Source organism: Nicotiana tomentosiformis, chromosome 12 (genome assembly GCF_000390325.3).
Source record: "Nicotiana tomentosiformis chromosome 12, ASM39032v3, whole genome shotgun sequence".
Taxonomy (NCBI): domain Eukaryota; kingdom Viridiplantae; phylum Streptophyta; class Magnoliopsida; order Solanales; family Solanaceae; genus Nicotiana; species Nicotiana tomentosiformis.
Genome location: NC_090823.1, coordinates 127743706 through 127768879, shown reverse-complemented (window position 1 = coordinate 127768879; position 25174 = coordinate 127743706). Strand labels below are relative to the sequence as shown.

General features: G+C 37.6%; 1 long non-coding RNA gene across 1 annotated transcript; it reads right to left on the bottom strand.

The window, feature by feature from the left end:
• Window positions 1-8580: 8580 nt before the first annotated feature.
• On the bottom strand, window positions 8581-14818 carry LOC108943226 (uncharacterized). The gene is made up of 4 exons (XR_011413027.1): window positions 14115-14818; window positions 13409-14029; window positions 12845-13307; window positions 8581-9264 (listed from the first exon to the last, which is right to left on the bottom strand). It is a non-coding gene; the product is annotated as an uncharacterized lncRNA (long non-coding RNA).
• Window positions 14819-25174: the final 10356 nt, after the last annotated feature.

Sequence of the window (25174 nt, the reverse complement as noted above, 5' to 3'; positions counted from 1 at the left end):
ACTTTGGCTAATCAGTTCGTGAGGTTAGATATTTTAGAATCCAGTCGGGTTCTAGCTTACACAGTCGCTCGATCTTCTTTATATGAGCGCATCAGAGAGAGGCAGTATGATAATCCTCATTTACTTGTCCTTAAGGACACTTTGTAGCACGGTGATGCCAAACAGGTTACTGTGGGGGAAGATGAGGTTCTGCTAATGTAGGGTCATATTTGTGTGCCTAATGTGGATGGGCTTCGTGAATTAATTCTTGAAGAAGCACACAGTTCCGGGTATTCTATTCATCCAGGTACCGCCAAAATGTATCAAGATTTGCGGCAACATTATTGGTGGAGGAGAATGAAAAAGGATATAGTTTCATATGTAGCTTGGTGTCTGAATTGTCAGTAAGTTAAGTACGAGCATCAGAGACCTGGTGGTTTGCTTCAGAAGTTAGAAATTCCTGAGTGGAAGTGGGAGCGTATCACTATGGATTTTGTTGTTAGGCTCCCACGGACTCAGAGAAAATTTGACGCAGTTTGGGTCATTGTGGACAGGTTGACCAAGTCACCACATTTCATTCTAGTGGCAGTTACCTATTCTTCAGAGAGGTTAGCTGAAATTTACATTCGTGAGATTGTCCGCTTTTACGGGGTGCCCGTGTATATTATTTCAGATCGAGGTACGCAGTTTACCTTATATTTCTGGAGGGCTGTACAGCGTGAGTTAGGCATGCGGGTGGAGTTGAGTACAACATTTCATCCACAGACAGACGGACAGTCAGAGCGCACTATTCAGATATTGGAAGATATGCTCCGCGCTTGTGTTATAGACTTTGAAGGTTCTTGGGATCATTTCTTGCCACTTGCAGAGTTTGCTTATAATAATAGCTACTAGTAGAGCATTCAGATGGCTCCATATGAGGTATTATATGGAAGGCAATGCCGATCGCCAGGTGGGTGGTTTGAGCCTGGGTGGTTCGAGCCGGGGGAGGCTCGGTTATTGGGTACAAATTTAGTTCAGGAGGCCTTGGACAAGGTCAAGATTATACAGGATCGACTTCGTACATCTCAGTCCAAGCAAAAGAGTTATGCCGACTGTAGAGTTCGTGATGTGGCATTCATGGTCGGAGAGAGGGTATTACTTTAGGTATCGCCCATGAAGGGTGTTATGAGATTTGGGAACAAGGGCAAGTTGAGCCCTAGGTATATCGGGCCATTTGAGATCCTCGAGAGAGTGAGAGAGGTAGCTTATAGACATGCGTTGCCTCCAGGGTTATCCTCAGTTCATCCTGTATTCCATGTGTCTATGCTCCGAAAATATCATGGTGACCTGTCCCACGTGTTAGATTTCACCTCTGTCCAATTGGACAAGGATTTGACTTATGAGGAGGAGCAGGTAGCTATTCTAAACCGGCAGGTTCGTCAGTTGAGGTCAAAGAGTTACCCTTCAGTTCGAGTGCAGTAGAGAGGTCAGCCTGTTGAGGTAGCTACTTGGGAGTCCGAGTCGGACAATGCGGAGTAAATATCCCCACTTGTTCACCAGTTCAGGTACTTTTCTATGTCCGTTCGAGGACGAACGTTTGTTTTAGAGGTGGAGATTGTGATGACCCAAAGGGTCATCTTGTGAATTAAGACTCTATTCCGGGCCCGTTAGCCTTAAATACCTTATTTTCACTCATCTCGATTTGCGTGCGCTGTCCGGGCGTAAATCCGGAAAGCCTTTATGTGGAAATTTATGAAGTACTAATTTTTGGGATTTAAAATTAATATTTAGTTGACTTTGGTCAACGTTTTGAGTAAAAGGACCCGGATCCGTGTTCCGACGTTCCCGGAAGGTCCGTAGTAAAATATGGGACTTGGGCGTATGCCCGGAATCAAATTCCAAGGTCCCTAGCTCGAGAAATGAATTTTTGATAAAAATTGTAAAACTGAAATTCTATGGATTTAAAGAAATTGAGTAATGTTTGATCTCGTTGGTATCAGGCCCGTATTTTGGTTCCGGAGCCCGGTACAGGTTTAATATAATATATAAGACTTGTCTCTAAAATTTGGTGAGAAACAGAGTTGATTTGACGTGATTCGGACGTCTAGTTGATAAGATATGAATTTTAAGTATTCTTGAGAATTTCATTTGATTTGGTGCTAAATTCATAGTTCTAGGTATTATTTTGGCAATTTGATCGCGTGAGCAAGTCCGTATGATATTTTTAGACTTGTGGGCATGTTCGGTTTGGGCCCCCGAGGGCTCGGGTGAGTTTCAGATAGGCCACGGGATGTTTTGAACTTAGAAAATTTTGCTGGTATAACTGAACCTGTTGCAGGCCTCTGATCTCGCAATTGCACGATCAGGCTTCACAAATGCGAAATAAGCAGGCCTGGCAATTGCGAGGTATCTATTGCAATTGCGAAGAAGGCCTGGGCCAGCATGTTCTCGCAATTGTGAGAATTTCTTCGCAATTGCGATGGGAGTCTGGGAAGGGCAGGTTCACAAATGCGAACATCTACTCGCATTTGCGAGGTTCAGTGGTCGCAAATGTGACACTTTCCTCGCATTTGCGAAGGCAACAGGATTGTGAAGGGCATCACAATTGCGAGCTTCGCATTTTCGAAGCTCAGGTCGCAATTGCGACACCTACAGCTGAGTAAAAGGGGCTTAGACGGAATTTTTCATTCATTCTTCAATTTTTCGAACCCTAAACCTCAAGAGGCAATTTTTGGGCGATTTTCACGGGAAAATATTGGGGTAAGTGTTCCTTATCCTATATTGATTATATTTCATGATTTCATACTCATTTATATCATGAATCCGTGAATTTATGGAAGAAAAATCAGATTTTTATAAATTCTTCCAAAAACGAAAATTTAAGATTTGAAGGTCCATTTGATATCGGAATTGGATAATTTTTGTATGGTTGGACTCGTCTCAGAATGGGTGTTCGGATTTCGTAATATTTTTTGAGATTTGAGACATGGGTCCCATTATCAAATATTTTAATGAATTTTGGATTTTATCCGGAAAATTAGTAAATTCATGTGGAATTAATTCCTATGATTCGTATTGAGTATATTGAATTATTTGTGAATAGATTTGAAGCTTTTAGAGACAAATTTAAAAGGAAAAGCTGTGGTTGAGTAATTGATTGGAATTTGCAAAGCGAGGTAAGTGTCGTGGTTAACCTTGACTTGAGGGAATAGAACCCTTAAATTATTTGTTATGTGAAATGCATGTGAACGACGTATAGGTGAGGTGACGAGTGTCTATACGTCGTCAAATTATTTTTTTTGCGTATTTACTTGAAAAATCATAAATTGTTTTAAATTATGAATTAATTGTTATAATAATTGTTTCTCTCCTATTCTTCGTCAAATATTAATTCTTGAATTCCTGCATTAATTGTTACATGCTATTTGAATTATGTGCCTTAATTGTTATTTGACATTTGGCATATTAAATATTAAACTGCATATTTTCTCTCTGATTTCTATAATAATTTGCTATTTGCCTTTGTTTGTTTCGTAATTCAATCATAATTATTGTATGCTTGTTGTCTTATAATTTTATATTAATTATTGTATTTTTTGATGAAATTCTTCTATAAGAATTGGTAAATGAATATGTTGGAGGAGCGGGTGGCACGCCGCAACAAAATTAATTATAATGAATATATTTGAGGATCGGGTTGCACGCCGCAACAAATTTATTAAAAGTCCATATTGAAGGATCGGGTTGCACGCCGCAACAGACTTATTAAAAGTCCATATTGGAGGATCGGATTGCACGCCGCAATAGACTTATTTAAAAGTCGACATACATATATATATATATTGGGAAATCGGATTGCACGCCGCAACAGACTTGATTAAAATGAATATATTGGAGGAGCGGGTTGCACGCTGCAACAGAACTGAATGTGAATATATTGTGGGAGCGGGTTGCACGTTGTAACAAAATTAAATGTGAATATATTGTGAGACAGGTTGCACGCTGCAACAGAATTGATAGAAATGATAATTGGTTATGACTGATGAGTTGGCTTCAATTATTATAAACGAGTTACCTGATTTATTTCTACTATTATTATTGTTACTAATATTGCGTACAGGTAATGTAAGTGACCCGCCTTAGCCTCGTCACTACTTCGTCGAGGTTAGGCTCAACACTTACCAGTACATAGGGTCGGTTGTACTGATATTATACTCTGCAATTCTTGTGCAAATTTTGGAGTTGGTCCCATCAGCGTACCATAGACTTGCTCGGATTTCAGCTACTCAGAGGAGACTTAAGGTATAACTGCACGGCGTTCACAGTTCTGAAGTCCCCATCAACTTTACTTTGGCTGTGTGTTTATTTTCAGACAACTTTATTTTATTCAGACCTTTATTTATATTTATTCTAGAAGCTCGTACACTTGTGACACCAATTCTGAGATGGTTTTTAGATACCGTTATTTTTATGGATTATTCACTATATTTTAGACTTTACTTCCGCATTTGTTCTTTGTTATTAACAAGTTTAAAGATTGTTTAAAATTTGGTTAATATTATTCTAACGTTGGAATACCTAGCAAGTGAAATGTTAGGCGCCATCACGTTCCGAAGGTAGGAATTTCGGGTCGTGACATGCACGTACTCGTCACCTCGAGTACACGACGCTCACACATCACAACAGTACCAAGTCCTAAGGGGATTTCCCCCACACAAGGTTACGCAAGCCACTTACCTCGAACCAAGATCAATCAATTAGTAAGAATGCCCTTTCCTCGAATTTCCGACTCCGAATGGCCCAAATCTAGCCAAAAATAATTACATATCATAAATACAACTATAATAGACTAATCTAATTAATGAAATCAAGATTTTAACAAAAATTCCGAAATCCATCCTAAAAAGTCGATCCGGACCCACGTCTCAGAATCGGGTAAAAGTCACAAAATATGAACACCCAATCAACCACGAGTTCACTCGTACCAAAAATTTCCAAATCTGATATCAAAATCCGAATCAAAACTCAAAACTTAGTTGAAGAACTTCCAACCTTTTTTCCCAAATTTCTCAACTAAATTCCTTAATTAAATGATGAAAATAACTATAGATTAGTGGAATATAATCATAAACGAGTTAAGAATCATTACCCCAAAGTTCTCTCTGAAAAATCCTTGAATTATCGCCTCAATCCGAACTCGTAAAGACCCAAAATTGAAAATGGGATAAAACCCTCGAACTTGGCCTTTTCTACCCAGCAATTTTGCACTTGCTGACCTCTAGTCGCACTTGTGACGCCGCACCTGCGAAAATTCCATCGCAGGTGCGAAAATGACTTAAGGTGACTGGGACCGCTTCTGCGATCAGGTGGTCGCACCTGCGGACAATGGTCCGCTTTTGCGGTCTCCCTCCGCACATGCATTTCCTCTAGCGCATCTGCGGACATAGCAGATGCGGCATTTTCCACGCACCTGCGACCCCTGAACAAACCTCCCAATTCCGCTTCTGCGCCATATTGCTCACACCTGCGGTTAACCTTGCGCAGATGCGATTACACCAAAACCAAAAAGTCTTTAGCAACTAGCCTAAGTCCAAAATCAATCCGTTAAGCATCCGAAACACACCCGAAGCCCCCGGGACCTCAACCAAACATAACAACCAGTCCTAAAATACCATACTAACTTAGTCGAGCCCTCGAATCACATCAACAATGCTAAAAATACAAACCACCCTCCGATTCAAACTTAATGAACTAGAAATTTTAAATTTCTACAACTGATGCCGAAACCTATCAAATCACGTCTGATTGACCTCAAATTTTGCACAAAAGTTATATTTAATATTACGGACCTACTCCAACTTCCGGAATCGGAATCCAACCCCGATATTAAAAAGTCCACTTCCAGGCAAACTTCCTAAAAATTCAACTTTCGGCATTTCACGCCTAATTTAGCTTCAAGCCTCCAAAACACCATCCGGACACGCTCCTAAGTCCAAAATCACCCAACGGAGCTAAAGAACCGACGAAACTCCATTCCGGAGTCGTCTTCACACTGTTCCAATTACGGTCAAAATCCTAAGACTTAGGCTTCCGTTTAGGGACTAAGTATCTCACAACACTCTAAAACCACGATCAAAACCTCCCGATAGGTCACATAATCAGAAAAAAATACGGGGAAAACTGTAAACAAGGGATCAGGCCTACTACTCTCAAAACGACCGGCCGGGTCGTTACATGACTTTACGTTAATCATCTATATATATAAATGAGGGAAACAAGGAAGTGACATGGCAACTCTTATAGTCTAGGATTTATATTTCTCTTTTTTCTCAGAATTTTGGCTTTTTCCCTACCAGTTATCTGTTACATTTAAAAAACACTGAAACGGCACTTTAAATTCTTAAGCATTATGACCTTTCCATATCTATGTAGCGGTTACATATCCTCTCCAGGAAGAGATCTTCTAAAAGCTTCTTCTTTGTTGCTCGTGTTTTTCAATTACAATTGCTTAAAATTGGAGTGTCAATTGTTATTACTCCCTTCGTCCTATTTTTATTGATGTTAGTTGGAAATATTGTGCTTTTGATCTTTATTTGAGGCTTTCAGTTAGTTCGTGGTGTTTCTTTCTACCTTTTTATTTGTTTATAATTTTCCATATTTTATTGATTTTAGGTCTGTTGTTTTCTGCAGGTTGGCTTCCTTTCATTTTTGCAGTTTTGTGGTAATTGTTGCAGTGATCATTACCTTCTAAGAAGAGTAACTTCTTTCTCTTGCGTTTTTGTTTCTTTTCCCTTCTCATTTTTTTCCGATAAAGGATAAAGCTTTAATAGAGTTGGAAGACCACCACAAATAAATTTATTTTTTCCGATGACAATGGTAGCCACTTGAAATTATAAGAAGTAAAGTTACTCAAGAATTATTATGGATACTCTTGGAAAACTATGATCTTCCTCCTAAGAGTTATAGTTTTTGACTATAAATTTTTTGTATAATATGGGTATCAGAGTTACATTATTTGTAATTACATATATATGGAATTTAATTAAAATCCATGAATACTTTCATATCATTTATTCAGTTCTCCAATTAATTTTTGAATAATAATGAGCTTCTTTTCATGGATAAGTGACATCTTATGCTATAACCTATACTTGAGTTTAATTGGTTCTTTTCAGGGACTTCTTTTTTTTAGTTGTACGATTCACTAAGCGAAGAAAAAATCATCTTTCTATCTCTCCTTAATTTATAAAAGATCATTCCACATTCATTATTAGATCGCGCGAAGCGCGGTCAATTGCACTAGTTAATTAAATAATTGAAAGAATTTTTATCCAAAAAGATTAATCAATCAATCTTTGACCGAAGCCAAAGTCAAGCGAGCGATGACGTCGACGCGAGACCTACCTTCTTTCCAACCATTTAACACCAAGGAAAATATTTTCTAAATATAAACACATTCCATTTTCTTTCCACCACCACTGAAGGGCAATTGCTCTTTCCAAAGCATAAGAGAGCTCACTTCACCCTCATTTCTTCCCTCCATTACCAAACGTTAATCCCAGCAAATATTTAACCGGAAGTCTTTCATTTGAATTCTTTTATTCATCTAATAATTTGCATTTGTCTAGACATTATTATAACCCTCATAATTATTACTACAAGAATATATATGTCGCCTGAATCAGTGGACTTTTCTCTATTTTTTGTTTCGTTACATAAGATTATTATCGTATATGTGGAGGAACAAAATCACACGTACGTGATGTCGTTTCAATTTTCCCCTCCGTCTTATATCTTTCTCTAAAATTTTCTTTTAGGTGTGGGTACTGCACATGTAAATATCCCTTTCCGAAATTTATATCACATCATCAATTAAACAAGTTTTGGTTTTAGTACAAGCACTTGAAAAGTAAAACATCGATCCAAAGTTGCTATTCCATTATTCAAAGTTGTCTTCATGTCATATCCTCACTAGAATTATTAAAGTAAGTTTGAATTTTCTTATTTTTACTACTCCCTGTTTCGATTTATGTGAACCTATTTTCTTTTTAGTCCCACTATTAAAAAATAATGTAATTCCGTCCACTATTTCCGACCGAAATCGGTCAAAAATTGATAATTTCCGACCGATTTTAATTGGTCGGGAAAAGGATGATCGCAAACGTATACCGACCGAAATCGGTCGAAAACTTCAAAGCGTTGACTGACTGTCAAACTTTAATTTCCGACCGAAATCGGTAGGAAATAAATAAATATATATTTTTTTAATTTTCAAATTTCCGACCGAAATTGGTCGGAAACTATTAATTATTTTTTAAATTTTCATTTTCCGGTCGAATTCGGTCGAAATTTTTTTAAAAAAATAATTTTATTTAATTAAATAATTAGTTATAAATTGTAATAAATTGTTAATTTATTTTTAAAAATAAATATAAATTCATAATTTCCGACCGAATTCGGTCGGAAATCTGGGTAAAAATTGGGCAGAAAATACCTATTTTTGAGCTACACCACCTGCTAATTATAACCAATATCCATCCTATAATGGCAGCATTACATTGCTGCCATTCAACCATAATTAATCAACAACAATGAATATACTAACAACAACAACAATAATTAACTAACAAAAACTATTAACTAACACTAACAACCATTATCTAACAACAACAACAACTAATAACAACCACAACAACAACTACTAAAATATTCAATAACAAAATAACAATATAATCATCATTCAAAACTAGTCTCAACTAAATATTGACAAGTTCAATACTTTGTTTAGCAATACCCACCATTCAATGAGTTTTTTATCTAGCATCATCTCCATTTTCACTCCTAGAACCTTCATCGTCGGCACATGGGGAAGGCTCACGAGACCGGGGAATGGGAAAAGCACCACTAGCAAGAAGATTGGCCAGCTGACTTTGAAGAAGATTAAATTGTCCGTCCCTCCTTTCTAGCTGAACTTGAAGGTTACCAAATTGTTCATCTCGCTTTTTTTTTTCTAGCCTTTGTCTCTTCAAGCTCTGCTGTCAGCTTTGCGATCTTCTGTTCCATAGACGATATAGTCGACCTATCAATCGCCTCGCCTTGGGCGGAAGTCCCTATACCTTGCAATCCAGCCCTGTAGCGCCGAAATGATTTATCTGGAAGGCCGTATGCTATCCCCTTTTTAGGACCATCGACAACATCCAACCATATCCTCTGCACTTCTTCGTCTAAAATGGGTGGTCACTCGCCTTGCTCATTCGGTGGCAAGCTCTGAGTGTACTTTTCCAAATTAATCTTGTAGCGACCCTTTATTTAAAAGATAGAAAATTACTAACTATATAATATTATAAACATTTATAGTAGTTATGAAATTTACATGTGTAGTCTCCGCCCGGTCCTCGACCCATCTTGTAACGACCCGACCAGTCATTTTGAGTATTACAACCCCGTTTTCTCATTTACTTCTCAAATTATACTTTACAGTTGTTGTGTGAATTGCCGTGGTTCGGGTCCAGTGAGGCTTTGGAATGAATTGGAACACTTAGTTCCAAGGTTTAAAGCTTAAGTTAAAATAGTGAACGGATGCGGACTTATGTGTAAACGACCTCGAATTCAAATTTTTATGATTCCAATAGCTCCGTATGTTGATTTTGGACTTAGGAGCGTGTACGAAAAATTATTTGGAGGTCCGTAGTGGAATTTGGCTTGAATTGCCGAAAGTTAAATTTTTTGAGAAGTTTGATCGGGGGTTTGACTTTTTGATATCGGGGTCGGAATCCGATTCTGGAAATTTGAATAGGCCTGTAATGTGAAATGTTACTTGTATGCAAAATGTGAGGTCAATCAGACGTGATTTGATAGGTTTCAGCGTCGTTTGTAGAATTCAGAAATTTTGAAATTTATTAGGCTTGAATCCGTGTGTAGTTCGTATTTTTGAGGTTGTTAGGTATGATTTGAGGCCTCGAGTAGGTCCGTGTTATGCTATGGGACTTGTTGATACAATTGGTTGAGGTCCCGGAGGCCTCGGGTGAGTTTCGGACGGTTAATAGATCAAATTTGGACTTAAGGAAATGCTGGAACTGCTGCCTGCTGGTGTGATCGCACCTGCGAAGATTTTGATCGCACGTGTGAAGCCGCATGTGCGTGAAATAAGCCGCAGAAGCGGTCAAGAGTGGGACTAGGCAGTGCTCGTAGGTGCAAGGAATTTGCCGCAGGTGCGAAGGCATTGGCGCAGATGCGGATTGGGGCTGGCGTGAGGCGACCGCGGGTGCGAAGGGGAATGCACATCTGCAAAGCCTGCAGATGCGAGAATAGCGCCGCAGATGCGAGATTTCAGAGGGCCGGCTGTTTTTTATAGGCACGTATTTTTATCCGCAAATGCGGATGCGCAGGTGCGAGCCCAGGCACCGCAGGTGCGGAAATGCCTGGGCAGTGATTAAAACGAGGGTTTCGAGATTTTTTCCCATTTTCGGATTTTGGATCTCGGGTTGGGCGATTTTTGAGAGAAAATTTTCCACACAACTTGGGGTAAGTGTTCTTAACTCCCTTGTGATTATATTCTATGAATTAATCTTCATTTTTGGTGTAAGATTATTGAATCTTCAAGAGAAATAGAAGAAAATTTCTATCATGTTACAAAACGAATTTTTCAAGTTTGAATACCGACTTGGAGTCGGATTTGAGTGAAATTAGTATGGTTGAACTTGTAATTGGATGGGTTATCGTATTTTGTGAGTTTCATCGGATTTCGAGATATGGGCCCCACAGGTGATATTTGGGGCATAATTTCGGATTTTATGGAAAATTTTAGCGTTTTGATATGGAATTAATTCTTATAAATTTTGTGGACTGAGTCAAATTATTGTGACTAAATTCGAGCCATTTGGAAGTTGATACCGCATAATAGAATTTTTGGAGCATTGCTTAGCTTGCTCGATATTGGATTTGACTTGTTCGAGGTAAGTAACTCTTCTAATCTTGAAGTTGAGGGTATGAACCCTGAATATATGTATTTCATAAATTTTTGGGAGGTGACGCACATGCTAGGTGACGTGCATGTGGGCGTGCACTATAGAAATTGTGACATAATTGTTTCTGTGGAATTTTGTAGTTAAATGATCTTGGCATTTTTCATGCAATTTTATGAGTTAAAGAAATTGAGCTGCAAAGCATATTAAAAATCATGTTGAGGCTATGTGTCAGTATTATTGGGACCCACAGAGGTCATATTGTTGTGAAATAGTTATTTTAAATTTAAAATTCATACTCAGTCATATTCATTTCATTGCATATCATATCTCAGTCTCTGTTGTTATTTATTGATACATCATATCATCATTTTGGGCTATTCTCATGACATTGTGAGCCCATGAAAGAGAGACTGGAGAGATTGATGACTGAGGGAGGTTGAGGGCCTGATTGTGAGGATATATTTGGGATCGGGCTGCACGCCGCAGCAGGCCATGTTGGCTTTATATATATTATTCTTATTGCATGTGAGTTGGCCGTGCGGATCCTTATATTATTATTGCACGTGAGTTGGCCGTGCAGCACGTGAGTTGGCAGTGCAGATCCTTATATTATTATTGCACGTGAGTTGGCCGTGCAGCACGTGAGTTGGCTGTGCGGATCCAGATATTTATATTATGGCACGTGAGTTGTCCATGCAGCACGTGAGTTGTCCGTGCTTATAGCGCTTGGGCTGTAGGAGCCCCTCATGAGTCTGTACACCCCCAGTGAGCGCAGTCGACTATAAACAGGGATCGGACTGCACGCCACAGCAGGTATTGTATAGCGCTGAGTGATTGAGTGTGCTGAGCACAGTGAGAGAGAATGCGAGACAATGAGATTAAGTACTCTGATAGTGTGAGTACATGAGTGCAATCTCTGAGATACATTGCATTGACATGCACACATGACATATATGCATAGAGATGTATTTTTCTGATGCTGTACAGTATCACATTATTCATGATTTCTCTCACATATTGACAGATGTGCATAGTGATGCATTTGTTTTACACTGGTTATCTGGGAAAGAAAATGAGATATCTTATTTTTTATTGAAAGGATTTTGGAATAATTACTGTTTTCAAACTTATTCATATTTTTGGTAACTTCGGTATACGATTCAGGTTTTCATTGATGTACTTGAAAGGCAGAACTATTTTCAGAAGTCATGATTTAGCTGAGCATTTATTCTTGAGTTACTTCTGGTATTACTTGTTTAATATTGTTATGAAGTATTGTTGGTTATGGAAGTTGGACCCGACCTTGGTGGAAGCTCGTCACTACTTTCAACCTACAGATAGGTTTGTTACTTACTCAGTACATAGGGTCGGTTGTACTGATACTACACATCTGCACATTTTGTGTAGATGTTGACTGCTATTGTTGCTGTGCTCGATGGTTGCGGGATCTGAAGATGTACCCGCTTTCATGTTGTAGCTGCCTCTTGTTCAGGGTAGACTTAAATTTATAAAAGCTCTATTTATGTATTATTCAAACAGACTATGTATTTATTTTATTTCCGCTTTGTACGCTCTATTCTTAGAAGCTCATGATTTGTACTACCAGTTCTTGGGGAGATGTATTAATTTTAGATATTTTCTTTTAATTAATTTTATTGGAATTGGATAGTTAAAAATTGGCTTACCTAACGGGTTGGGTTAGGTGCCATCACGACTAGTGAAATTTTGGGTCGTGACACATCTAGTTGGATCTGTCGGTGCCTTCTTCTTCCGGACGTGAGTCTCCATGAAGAACTCATCATGACTCATCTTCCTCCCATATTTTTTTTCCCACAAATATAATAAAATGTGTTAACGAAATTAACATATATAAATATAGTTCGATAAAAATAGACCAAAATATTTTAAGGAATTACCAGTTGTCTCCTCGTATCCCCCATGCTCCTTGAACCCAGATAGTGCAAGGAGCCACCATTCTCAGATGCTCGGGCCTTCTTTCCCAGTTCACTATGCTTCTCGAATTTCTCGGTGGCCCAATACCTCTGCAGATCCATCCATACATCCGGTAGAACCCATGAAGGCTTCTTTTTAACCTTTCGAGTAGAGTTGAAGGAATCAGAGAGTCTCTTACGGCATTTGTACTCCCAATTTTTACAAATTTTACGGTTATACCGGTCCTCCCAGGCACACTTAGTTTGCAAATAAACTATGTAACGTTAGATAAAAATATTGTTAATATAATACTTAAATATATAAGAATTATGTTAAAACCTTAAATTGGTTGAAAATCTGTTGCACGAGATCCTCTGGAAAGTCACTCCAAGTCAGATAGGGTGCATTATACAACCCTCCAAGAATATCAGTGATTATCTTTGTAACCTGATGATTAGGAATGAACCAGCAACATAACAATTACATTAAATAAACAAGAGTAGCTATGATAATTCAGCAAAAATAAAGAAGTAATAAATAAATCTTACCCATTACCCTCAGGCCTGATGATGATCCTATGATAACGATCATAACGCACATCATCTGGATCATTATCCTCTGATGAATCTGAAGCGTGCGCAGAAAGGGGGGGCGCATCTGGCTCAGTGCTACTATCCCGAAGACGAAGTCTAGAAATGCTAGGAGACAAACTCAGTGGAGAGAGAGACGGGGTCCCTGATGAAGATGGCTGCATTCCACATCCCTGCATCGATCTAGACCCCTGCTGCGATCCAGATCACTGCTGTGATTCGGCCGGCTAAAATCTAGATGGATGCGATCCAGCTGGAGATGAAGAAAATGGAGCAGATGACGAGCGTACCACATAGCTCTGTGACTGGTCACCCGATGCACCCATGTTAGTACTGGTAGGATCATGAGGAGGAAGCGGGGTATATCCCTATGGCGGAAAATGGTGATAATACTGCTGGGTGGGCGAATGGTGGGTAGTATGATGAGTAGATGGATGTGGTAGAATAGATCTGTGCCTAGAAGATTGCTGCCGGCCATCAGCAGCAGAGGGATGCAAGTGTGGTGTGGAAGGAAGCGTGGGTGTAGCACCATCATCATGATCAATAGGCCTTTTATCCTTCCTAGACCTACCTCGACCCCTACCGACCATCTGCATAAATTAATGAAAATGTTAGAATTGAGAATATAAATCTATATAAGTTGAGAGCGCTTGAAAAAACTAACATGCTAGTCGTCTTCGTCGACGTATCCTTCCTCGTCTGAAAATCCTTCCTCTTCACTTATTTCATTTTCATTAGGTGATTCTTCATCCTCATTTTCTATGATTGTTATTTCCTCCATATCAACTTCTTCTAATATGCGTTGAGGATGCTCCAAGTAATTTTTTAACTGATCATCCACCATTTGGTTAACACTTGAGGTATCGTTTTGGTAAACAACATCTAGCACATTCTCAACTTCCACCCTACCAACTTGCTTCATTTTGATTACAACTAACCAATCAGCCTTATCCCTTTGCAATGGATATGGAGCATAGTACACTTGCCTAACTCTTTCTGTAATTATAAAAGGATCATACCGATCATACTCCCTCTTTTTATAAACCTCAATTATGTTGTACTGCGAGTGTACATTTGTACCTCTTCTAGGTGTTGGGTCAAACCACTTGCATCGAAAAAGTATGATCTTCTTATTTGGCCAACCTGAATATGACAATTCTAGAATCTCTTTGATCACACCATAATAATTATTTTTCCTATCCTGGTTGCCTTTACCACTTTTGACACACACCCCACTGTTATTGCTTTTTTTATACTTGGATCATTTCTCGGTGTGAAATTTATAACCATTCACATAATACTTAGACATAGTCGTAACCGTAGGTGCAGGTCCCCAAGATATGTCTTTCAAAAATTGATTAACACCGTTGTTTGAATTATTAACCTACATGTAGGGGTAAATAAATCACAAGTGAGCAAGTATATTTACAAGTATGTATATTCACATGCGAGTTAGCTGCACAAACATTCTCAACCAATGTGTAAAATAAAATCAGCAGTAATCAATTTCCAATGGAAAATAAAACTAAAAACAGTACCACTGTTTCAGATAAAACCAAAACTTGAGTCTTGTTAATTTTTCCCAAGCAGAAAAGGAATCCTCATCTGTATTGTCACTTTGCAATAATTTTTCCCAAGACTTGATAACCAAAACAGGAATAATCCACAAATGCTTAATCCACAAATGCCAACCATCTAAATCCAATAATTAGCAATTACTTTGAACCTTGAATCTTGTTAATTGGATCGTTATTATCTCAATTTACAACACAATAGTTAAGGAAAAACAAGAACCCAACCAGAGATATGAGAGCACTCACTTAGGCAAACAATTGAGTGGTTTATTATATTGGAATGAAAATCATAAAAGATCATAGTTAAATCTATCAAAATTTTGATACGCAGAGAGTGCAAGTAACAAGCAGAATAACCAAAGTCTGTCTCTAGTTAATCTAGCTAGTAATTACCACCATTAAAAGAATTGAACTTTGCAGAGTAACAGAAAAACAATTGCAACCTATGATAACCCTTTTATTAAGTGCTCTTCATTTACATGAACCATCAATTCTCTGAAACAAAGAGTCTTGCAGAGAAACACCAACCATTCCACAAATCTAATGGAAAATAAAACTAAAAACAGTACCATTGTTTCGGATAAACCCTAAATCTAATTAATCATTAACTAAACCCTAGTTTATACAATAGAAGAATTTAAATTACTTAAATTAAAAAATGTAGATAACTAACCTTGAAATAGAAGAGAAGGGGTTTGATTTTGGGTGGTAAAAGCAGTGGGTGATGGTGGCCGGCGGAGGAAGCAGTGGGTGATGGTGGCCGGCGGAGGAAGCAGTGGTGGCGGCCGACGGAGGAAGCAGTGGTGGCCGACGGAGGAAGCAGTGGAGGCTTTGATTTTGGGTGAGGAGGGAGACAAGAATTGATTTTGGATGTGGTTTTGAGAGGAGAAGATGAGAAATGGAAGAGAAATAGAGAAAATGGGGAAATGGGGAAGAAGCCCGTCCCTGGCAGATCTAAATTCGAAATTTTCGACTAAAATCGGTCGAAAAATTCGGTCGAAAATATTAAGTGACATTTGACCGTTTGACCATGCCATTTCCGACCGAATTCGGTCGGAAATGTTTAGTTAATATTTAATAATTAGTTAACTACTTATTATTTATTATAAGTTAAATATATATAGCTAAGTGTATAGTATATAAGCTATATTCGATATAACATTAACTATATTAAGAAATAAGTATTAAATATTATCTATTTAAAAGCTCTTTATTATTTACACACACAAATATATAGTATAGTATAATATATATATACTAAGTGTCACGACCCGAAATTCTCACCTTCGGACCGTGATAGCCCTAACATTTCACTTGCTAGGCAAGCCAACGTTAGAATAATATTAACCAATTTTTAATTTTTTTTTAAATTTGTTAATAACAAAGAACAAATGCGAAAGTAAAGTCTAAAATATAGTGAATAATCCATAAAAATAATGGTGTCTAAATACCATCCCAGAATTGGTGTCACAAGTGCACAAGCTTCTAGAATAAATACAAATAAAGGTTTGAATAAAATAAAGCTGTCTAAAAATGAGCACACAGCTAAAGTAAAGTTGATAGGGACTTCAGAACTGCGAACGCTGTGCAGTTATACCTCAAGTCTCCTCTGAGTAGCTGAAATCCGAGCAAGTCTATGGTACACCACTGAGACCAACTCCAAAATCTACACAAGAAGTACAGAGTGTAGTATCAGTACAACCGACCCCATGTACTGGTAAGTGCTGAGCCTAACCTCAATGAAATAGTGACGAGGCTAAGGCGGGTCACTTACATTACCTGTACGCAATATTAGTAACAACAATAATAGTAGAAATAAATCAGGTAACTCGTTTATAATAATTGAAGTCAACTCAGTAGTCATAACCAATTATCATTTCTATCAATTCTGTTGCAGCGTGCAACCCGCTCTCACAATATATTCACATTCAATTCTGTTGCAGCGTACAACCCGCTCTCATAATATATTCACATTCAGTTCTGTTGCAGCGTGCAACCCGCTCCTCCAATATATTCATTTTAATCAAGTCTGTTGCGGCGTGCAACCCAATCCCCCAATATATATATATATATATATATATATATGTATGACGACTTTTAAATAAGTCTGTTGCGGCATGCAACCCAATCCTCCAATATGGACTTTTAATAAGTCTGTTGCGGAGTGCAACCCGATCCTCCAATATGGACTTTTAATAAGTCTGTTGCGGCGCGCAACCAGATCCTCCAATATGGACTTTAATTAGTCTGTTGCGGCGTGCATCCCGATCCTCCAATATATTCATTATAATTAATTCTGTTGCGGCGTGCAACCCGCTCCTCCAACATATTCATTTACCAATTCTTATAGAAGAATTTCCCCCTAAAATGCAACAATTAATATAAAATTATAAGACAACAAGTATACAATAATTATGATTTAATTTTCGAAACAAACAAAGGCAAATAGCAAATTATTATAGAAATTAGAGAGAAAATATGTAGTTTAATATTTAATATGCCAAATGTCAAATAACAATTAATGCACATAATTCAAATAGCATGTAACAATTAATGCAGGAATTCAAGAATTAATATTTGACAAAGAATAGGAGAGAAATAATTATTATAATAATTAGTTCATAATTTAAAAAAAATTATGATTTTTCATGTAAATACGCAAAACATTAATTTGACGACGTATGGACACTCGTCACCTCGCCTATTCCCTCAAGTCAAGTCAAGGTGAACCACGACACTTACCTAACTTTGCAAATTCCAATCAATTACTCAATCACAACTTTTCCTTTTAAATTTATCTCCGAAAGCTTCAAATCTATTCACAAACAATTCAATATACTCAATACAAATCATAGGAATTAATTCCATATGAATTTACTAATTTTTCGGATAAAATCTGAAATTAATTAAAATATTTGACAGTGAGACCCACATCTCAAATCTCGGAAAATCTTACAAAATTCGAACACCCATTCCGAGACGAGTCCAACCATATAAAAATTATCCAATTCCGATATCAAATGGACCTTCAAATCTTAAATTTTTGTTTTTGGAAGAATTTATAAAACTCTGATTTTTCTTCCATAAATTCACAGATTCATGATATAAATGAGTATGAAATCATGAAATATAATCAATATAGGATAAGGAACACTTACCTCAATGTTTTCCCGTAAAAATCGCCATAAAATCGCCTCTTAAGGTTTACGGTTCGAAAAATTGACGAATGAATGAAAAATCCCCTCCAAGTCTCTTTTACTCAGCTGCAGGTGTCGCAATTGCGATATGAGCTTTGCAAATGCGAAGCTCGAAAATGAGAAGGAACACTCGGAATTGCGATTCCCTTCACAATCCCGCTGCCTTCGCAAATGCGAGAAAAGTGTCGCATTTGCGACCACTGAACCTCGCGAATGCGAGTAGATGTTCGCATTTGCGAACCTGCCCTTCCTAGACTCCCATCGCAATTGCGAAGAAAATCTCGCAATTGCTAGAACATGCTGGCCCAGGCCTTCTTCGCAATTGCGATATATACCTCGCAATTTCCAGGCCTGCTTATTTTGCATTTGTGAAGCCTGATCTCGCAAATGCGAGATCAGAGGCCTGCAACAGGTTCAGTTATACCAGCAAAATTTTCTAAGTTCAAAACATCCTGTGGCCTATCCGAAACTCACCCGAGCCCTCGAGGCCCCAAACCGTACATGCCCACAAGTCTAAAAATATCATACGGACTTGCTCGCGCGATCAAATCGCCAAAATAACACCTAGAACTATGAATTTAGCACAAAATCAAATAAAATTCTCAAGAACACTTAAAATTCATATCTTCTCAACTGGACGTCCGAATCACGTCAAATCAACTCCGTTTCTTACCAAAATTCACAGACAAGTCTTATATATTATATTAAACCTGTACCGGGCTCCAGAACCAAAATACGGGCCCGATACCAACGAGATCAAACATTACTCAATTTCTTTAAATCCATAGAATTTCAGTCTTACAAGTATTATTAAAAATTTATTTCTCGAGTTAGGGACCTCGGAATTCGATTCCGGGCATACGCCCAAGTCCCATATTTTACTACGGACCTTCCGGGAATGTCGGAACATGGATCCGGGTCCGTTTACTCAAAACATTGACCAACGTCAACTAAAAATTAATTTTAAATCCCGGACTGTGCACGCAAATCGAGGTGAGTGAAAATAAGGTTTTTAAGGCTAACGGGCCAGGAATAGAGTCTTAATTCACAAGATGACCCTTTGGGTCATCACACTAAGTGTATAATATATAAGCTATATTCGATATAACATTAGCTATATATATATATATATATAAGATGTGTATATATATTCATATATATATATATAGTATAATGTAGTATATATACTAAGTGTATAGTATATAAGCTATATTCGATATAACATTAGCTATATTAAGATGTCTATATAAATAAATATATATATATATATATAGTTAGTATAGTGTGTATATATATAATATAATGTAGTATATATATGTAACGATCCGACTTGTCGTTTTAATAAATTATGTCCCGTTCAGTGACTTAGAGTCTCGAGAAGCTTCGCAATATGTATTATGACCCGCGTGTGTGGTCGAGTTTGGTTTCGGAAGATTCGGAATTTAATTTAAAGAAAAATTCTCATTTTGAAGCTTAAATGGAAAGAGTTGACCGGGGAGTTGACTTTTGAGCAAACGACCCCGGAATGGAATTTCGATGATGGCGATAGCTTCGTATGATGAATTCGGACTTAGGCGTATGTTCGGATTTGGATTTGGAAGTCCATCGGACAATTCGACACATTTTGCGAAAGTTGGAAAAAGAAGATTTTGGAAAATCCTACCGACGGATGAATTTTTGATAACGGGGTCGGATTTTGATTCTGTAAATGGGAATAGCTCCATTACGTCAATTATGACTTGTGTGCAAAATTTGAAGTCATTCCGGATTGATTTGATACATTTCGGTACAAAATATAGAAGTTGGAGGATTCGAAAACTTATAATTCGATTCGATACGCGATTCATAATTTAGGCGTTGTTTGATGTGGTTTGAAGCCTCGACTAAGTTCGTATTGTATTTTGGGACATGTTGGTATAATTGGTTGAGGTCCCGGGGGCCTCGGGTGGATTTCGGAAGGTTAACGGAGCAATTCGGACTTGGAAGAAGCTGTTGGAAAATGGCAGCAATTGTTGGATTCGCACCTGCGGAATTTTGGGCGCAGGTGCGACCATCGCAGAAGCGAGAAGAAGCTCGTAGAAGCGAAATTGGCTGGGCTGGACTGAGGCCGCAGGTGCGAAGAATATCCCGCACCTGCATGAGCGCAGAAGTGGAAGCTCTTGCGCAGGTGCGAGGGCAGCGCTAGTGGACGTCATAGAAGCGAGAATTGACTCGCAAAAGCGAGCTTGCAGGTGCGAAAAAATGGTCCGCAGGTGCACAAACTGGGCAGAATGTTAAGGACCAAAAATGGTCATTTCGCCATTTTCGTTTTGGGAGTTTTGGAGCTCGGATTTAGGCGATTCTGGAGGGATTCTTCATAAGCTTGGTTAGGGTAAGTGTTCTATATCCTAAAGCAATTATATTTCATGAATCTATGATTATATTCATCGTTTAATTCTAATTTAAATAGAAGAAATCAAGATTTTTACAAAATCTTCCAAAAATGAAAATTTAAGATTTGGAGATCGAGTTGTTATTAGAATTCGATAAAATTGGTATGGTTGAACTCGTATCGGAATGGGTGTTCGGATTTCGTGAATATTATGTCGGGTTTTGAGAAGCGGGTCCCATGTTGACATTTTGGAATAAATTTTTAAGTTGACGTATTATTATCCGGAATTGTTTCCGATGAATTTTAATGAAGTTATACAATTAATTTGGATAGATTTGAGCTGTCCGGAGGTCAATTCAAGCAAGAAGGCAATTTTGGAATATCGGCATAACTTCAAAGAGGTAAGTGTCTTGCTTAATCTCGAGTGGGGGAATTACCCCTTAGGCATTGAGTCTTATGTGCCATTTGTGAAAATGTAAAAAGCCGTGTACGTGAGGTGACGAGTACGTACTCGGGCTTATACGTGCAAAATTCATTGAATTAAAGTCTTAGGCATTTTTGTGTAGTAAATTGGAAAATTGTGAAAAATTATTAAATCATCTGTTTGCCATGCCTAAATACTTATTGTTGAATTTGTTTTTATATGACAATTTGATGTGATTGTTACTTGATTATTTATGTAATTTCGTGAATTTGCTGGTTTGATAATTGTTGGAATTTAATTTTATTTTGAATTTTTCCCTCTGCAAACAATTAATTAAATGAGCTTAAGAAGAGGTGCTTATATAATTATTGCAAATTTGATTTTTATGAAGACTTTGCTTTATGTTGAGTAATTTCTATCTCTATTAATTATTTTTGGGTGTTGTACGCATTGTGTGGAGATTTTGGCTATTTTTTGTGAAATTAATTGACTTGGTTGTAGCTTTGGAATTTGGTTGTGGCCATTAGGCAAATTGTGATATGAATTAATTTTTGTTATGTTGCTGTGATAATTTTTCGTGTAAATTGTTGTGTTGTTTGAGTTGTTATTTTGGGGAGATAAGGGTGGCATTTCACTGTTGGTATTATGTGGTTATAAGGGTGGCATTTCACTGTTGTTGTGTTTGTTGGAATATTTTCTGGGCGGAGCGATAAGGGTGGCTATAAGAGCGATAAGAGTGGCTATTAATATTGTCTGGGCGGAGCGATAAGGGTGGCTATAGGAGTGATAAGGGTGGAAATAGGAGCGATAAGGGTGGCTAATGTCAGGGACGATATGTGATGATGTGAGGTTGTGGTGTTGATGATTTTTATGTGATGTTGTTATTTTTCTTGTGTTTATTTTTATGCCTTGTACAATTGGTCTTGTTGATAGTAAATTGATAACAATCTGTTTAATGCTGAAATTGAGAACCTGTGGCTATTGCCAGGTGGATTATGAATTGAAATGTGGGCACGAGATGCCGTGAGTAAATAATGATGATATTTGGCACGTGAATTGTCCATGCAGTTCTGATATGAAATGTGGGCACGAGTTGCTATGATGAAATGGAAATGATATTTGGCACGTGAATTGTTCGTGCAGTAGTGAGATGAAATGAGGGCACAAGGTGCCGGGGAAATATGATGATTTAATTATGGACACTAGGTGCCGTGAAAATATGGAAATGGGCTAAGACCCGCGTTTACGAAAAATATGAAAATGGGCTGAGACCCGTATTTTTATGATTATGAAATGAGGTGTCACATGGTGACTTTTTAATTGAAAGAATTATATTCAAAAAAATTATTTGGAAGGATTATTACTTAGAAAGTATTATATGAAAGAATTGTATTTGAAAGATATTTATTTGAGGAAATTATATTTGAAAAGATTTATTGAAAGAATTATATTCAAAATATTTATTTGGAAGGATTTTCACTTAGAAAGTATTATATGAAAGAATTGTATTTGAAAGATATTTATTTGAGGAATTGTATTTGAAAAATAATCACTTGAGAAAATTATTTTTGAACGAGAGCTATCTGGAAGAATTATATGTGAAAGACATTTATTTGAAGGACTTGATTTAATTGGGTGTAATTGTACATATTAATTGTTGAGCGATCTTAATGGTATTCTTGTTGTCTGCTGTGCATATCACTGGTTGTTTCATGTTGCTCTATTGTAATTTGTTTCCTATTATTTTTTTATATTATATTGCACAGGTTATTAGACTAGTGAGTGTCTTGAATGTACCTCGTCTCTACTCCATTGAGGTTGGTCTTGATACTTACTGGGTACCGACCGTGGCGTACTCATACTACACTTCTGCACATTTTTGTGCAGAGTCAGGTATTAAAGATAACAGACTTGAGCAGAGTTACAGAGGGATCGTAAGGATTCAAGGTAGATCTGCTTGGTCGTCATAGTCCCTTGGATTCTTTTCATTTCATTGTACTGTTAACTTGTAATCAAACAATATTGTAAATTCGGTCCTCGTGATCATTCTATATATTCAGTTAGAGTTCGTGACTTAGTACTACCAGTCTTGGGAGGTTGTATATTCATATTTATTCTGCTGTTAGTTTTGGTTACTTATTTAATTAAAAAAAATGGCTTCAAATTGTAATAGAAATCGGCTTACCTAGTCTTAGAGACTAGGTGCCATCACGACAACTGTGGTGGGATTTTGGGTTGTGACAATATACTATATTAAGCTATATTCGATATAGCATTAGCTATATTAAGATGTCTATATATATATATATATATATATATATATATATATATATATATATATATACTAAGTGTGTAGTATATAAACTATATTCGATATAACATTGGCTATATTAAGATGTCTATACTAAGTGTGTCTATATTTTGGGTCATCACATATACTATACTATATATACATCTATATATATATATATATATATATATATATATATATGTATATATAGTATAGTATATGTGATGACCGAAAAGGTCATCTTATATTTCAGAACTCGAATCTGCACTCTTAAGAATCTCATTTTTACCCTCCTCGATTTGCATGCGCAATCCGGATAGGTTTCTGGAAAGCTTTTATGTTGAAACTTGATGAAAATAAGAATTTATGCCTTAAAAAGTTGATTTTAGTTGACTTCGGTTAACAGTTTTGGTAAACGGGCCCATATCCATATTTTGACGGTCCCGGTGGGTTCGTATCGAATTATGGGACTTGGGCGTATGCCCGGAATTGAATTCGGAAATCCCAAGCTTGAGTTATGAATTTTTGATGAAAATTAAAAGTCTAAAAAATTAATTATTTTTAAGAATTGATTGATGTTTGGCATTGTTAGTGCTGGGTCCGTATTTTTATTCCGGAGCCCGGTACAGGCTCATTATGATATTTAAGAGTTGTCTGTGAAATTTGGTGAGAAACAGAGTTGATTTGACGTGATTCGGACGTCCAATTGAGAAGATATGAATATTAATATGTTCTTGAGAATTTTATTTGATTTGTTGCTAAATTCGTAGTTCTAGGTGTTATTTTGGCTATTTGATCGCGCGAGCAAGTCCGTATGATATTTTTAGACTTGTGGGCATGTTCGGTTTGGAGCCTCGAAGTGATGTCCCAAAATGTCATCTTTAAATTTAATAAGTAATTCTGTGATCTAAGACCTCGAAAAACACCAATTATCATTCCTCGACTTGCGTGCGCAGTCCGTAAAATTTTTCAGAAAGTTTTCATGTGATAAATGGATTAAAATGTGAAATAGAGCTTTAAAACTCAACTGAGTTGACTTTGGTCAACATTTTTAGCAAACGGACCCGGATCAGTATTTTGACAGTTCCGGTAGCTCCGTATCATGATTTGGGACTTAGGCGTATGCCCGGAATTTAATTTGGAGGTCCCTAGTTCATGTTATGACCATTTAACGAAACTAGCAATTTAAAGGCTAAAGATTTTCAAGTTTGACCACGGGGTTGACTTTTTGAAATCGGAGCCGGAATCCGATTCTGAAAATTTAAACAGCTCCGTTATGTCATTTATGACTTGTGTGCCAAATTTGAAGTCATTCCGGATTCATTTAATATTTTTTGGCACGAGGTTTGCAAATTGAAAAGTTTAAAACTTAAAGTTTAAATCGGGGTGTGAATTATAATTTCAGCATTGTTTGACGTGATACGAGACCCCGAGTAAGTCCGTATTATGTTATTGGACTTATTGGTATATTCGTATGGGGTCCCGAGTACCCCGAGAGTGATACGGATTGAAATCAGATCAAGAATTGGACTTAAGCAAAATCTGAATTTTTTTCCTTCTGTTGTAATCGCACGTGCGGATTTTTGCCCGCAGGTGCGAGCTCGCAAGTGCAAGCCTTCCATCGCAGATGTGCCCAGGCGTATCAAGGTTTCAATCGCAGAAGCGGACAGCTTCTCGCAGAAGCGTGCCCGCAGATGCGCAACAAACCGCGCAGATGCGGGACTGGGCTGGCCTGGGGTCTTCGCAGGTGCGACCATTTTGCGCAGAAGCGGATGTCGCAGGTGCGACAGGAGTGTCCGCAGATGTGGAACTTCACCTGGCAGCCTGGCATCGCAAATGCAAGCTTTGTCTCGCAAATGCGGAACTTG